The sequence below is a fragment of the Schistosoma mansoni genome, chromosome 1, assembly GCF_000237925.1.
Source record: "Schistosoma mansoni strain Puerto Rico chromosome 1, complete genome".
NCBI lineage: Eukaryota > Metazoa > Platyhelminthes > Trematoda > Strigeidida > Schistosomatidae > Schistosoma > Schistosoma mansoni.
In genome coordinates, this window is record NC_031495.1 from 9,176,644 (window position 1) to 9,179,495 (window position 2,852).

The 2,852-nt window shown below is 34.3% G+C and overlaps 1 protein-coding gene across 1 annotated transcript in view; it reads left to right on the forward strand.

Annotated features, from left to right (window-relative positions):
- Smp_123790 (hypothetical protein) overlaps nucleotides 1-2,852 on the forward strand; it is a gene marked incomplete at both ends in the record, with an annotated part of 54,407 nt that overhangs the window by 42,081 nt on the left and 9,474 nt on the right. The gene's annotated exons all lie outside the window — the stretch shown is intronic.

Genomic DNA, 2,852 nt, shown 5'->3' on the forward strand with positions numbered 1-2,852 from the left:
TGACCTCAACTATTAAAATATATTAGTGTCACATTGCGTACTAATGAACATAACTTATAGATTTTACATATAGGAAAATTTGAAATCCATTGATAATTTATTATAACAAAGCAAATACCTACATTTAATTCCACAAAAAATTTGGAGACTTGTGAATTAAAGATTATTATCAGGAAAGGGGTTGTGTGGAGAATGTAGCAATTTAGTAGTTGAATTCATGAGTCAATGGAAGCTAGAGCACCATGGAAAACCTGGAAGAACTGGGTGGCTGTCTCGTCCTAATATGAGGCTCCACAGTAGTGTGCATCCACGATCCAGCATACGGGACTGGAATCCACAACCTTCGGTCTCGCAAACAAACGCTTACCTTTAGACCACTGAGCAGGCATCTAAGTGTTAATGCGCAATGATTTATTATGGTTTACTGAATTTAGACACTGACACTGTTAGATGCCTGCTCCGTGGTCTAGAATTCAAGCGTTTGTGTACGAGAACAAAGGTTGTGAGTTTGAGTCCTATATGCGGGACTGTGAATGAGCACCCCTGAAGAGTTCCATAATGGAACGAAACGGCCATCCAGTTCTTCCATGTTTTCAATGGTATTTTAGCTTACATCGACACGTGAATTCAACTATTAATATAAAAATTAAATAAAATCACTGCCTTCTAAAAGAAAAAAACACTACTGTTTAATTTCTCTTTTTAAAAAAAAGATTCATTACTTAAAAATGGCGGCATTAATATCTTTTAAAATTTGAAATGATAGAAAAATAAACTACAAACCATTTTATGTACCTCAGAATTGATATTTCAATTGAAGAAAAGCAGAGCATTAATTTACCAAATCTGTTTGTTTTTTAAAGAATGAATACACATTGGACATTAACATTTTAATAGTAGTAGTAGTAGTAGTACATTTTGCGAAAAAACCGAAGATATAAACAGTAACCCTTAAAAAAGAAACAGTAAATAAAAATGTATCGATAGAAACATTTGAAAACGGTTTTAGGGTCCAAATAATTTATAGGAAAATAGATTGTAGTCTATTAAAGTTGATGAAAGAATACTACATCATGGGATTGTGTGTTTAATATTGACAAATTGAATTCAAATAAAGTGGAATGTGTATTATGGATACAATATGGTAAGACTTGGTGAACCATTGATATTTACTGCATTTATTGATGTATATACATTTTCAAGTATTTTTGGAATCAGTAATTGAATAGCAATTATTTTAAAAGTATCACTCAGTTGTTCCAGTCTGTGGAAAGCAATCATTTATATGACACAAGTTCAACTATCAATTACAGTGGTCGGAAACTGATTATTTAGTTATTCATAATATTGAACACATTTGGTAATGTTTATTTGTATCTTCCTATTGTTATTTAAGGCTGCAATCCATCAGTCTCCTGTTGGCATATGTGCATCCTGTGCGTATTGCCTCGATATCGCTTCAAGTACAGAGCTTTTTAAGCAATGATGGATGGTGGCTAGCAGTGGAATCCAGGACGAACGTTTCGTCTTATTTAAGACTCGTCAGCTGGATGTACCTGCATCCCGGAGTTGATGGTGTTTAGTAACTAAGTAGATAACGGCATGGTATTTGAAACGAAAGGTACTGAGTTCGAGTGCCGGAGTGAACATCAACTCTGAGATGTAGGTAAATTCAACTGATGAGTCCCAGGTAGGATGAAACGTGGACTTCAATGCTAGTCACCACGCATTTTTGCTTAAGCATGGTATGCTGCAGAAAATCAGGATTTACAACACTTGTAACTATCAACAAGTTATAGCCTGTTATGTCCCGATAAGAATAGTGAATGGTAACTTTGGGATTCCTTTATGGAACAATATTATGCATATATTTTTTATATTATAATTACTAAATAACAACACTATTCATATTCATGTTCCCCTTATTATGAGTTTTATTTTGACCTATGAATTATTCTTATATGATTTACCATCCTTGAAGTATTCCCTGTCTATCATTTACTATCTCCCTTATTCACAGCCACATTTAGATAAATCTTGTGCAAATGTTTTTTTCTTATTTAATGGTACGATGTAGTCCGTCTGTTTGGTATATGCTTGAAATAAATGATTCATAACACAGAGGATGTTATTGGTGTTCTGGACTTAACTGACTGGGCTAGGCAGAAAGCAAGACCGACAAAAGCTCTAGACTGCACGTACGGGTTTCGTGTATCATTGATCCGATCGATAATTCACTGCTCTCTAATTGATGGCATCATCACGTTATACATTAACAGGGCATCCGGGACACAAATTATAACATAACCTTAGTGAGATAATAATATTGCCCATTATTACATGCAATAACTATTCATCATTCATCAGTAATGAATTATTCCATTGGAAAAGTATTACTGTTAAAGTAATTCAACTCATTAATTAATTCTTTACATTACAATTATCAATGATCAGAAAGCAATGAAATATATTCTTTTCATTACTAGGGTTTCATTGATATCCAAATATAATAATACGTTTTTCATATTTATCAAATCAGCAATTTTGTTTTGCATTACTTACAATAAAATCACTTAAATATTAACATTACCGTTTACATAACTCGATACTTTATATTACTGATCAGAAGGGGTTTTGTGGAGAATTTAGTATTTTCATAGTTGAAATCATGAGTCATTTGAAGCTAGACCACCATGGAAAACCTGGAAGCACTGGATGGCCGTTTCGTCCTATTATGGAACTCCTCAGTAGTGCGCATCCACGATCCCACATTCTCGAGATTCGAACCCAGGACCTATCAGTCTCACGCCAGAGCATCCACGTGGATGCGCGCTGCTGATGAGTCCCATAAC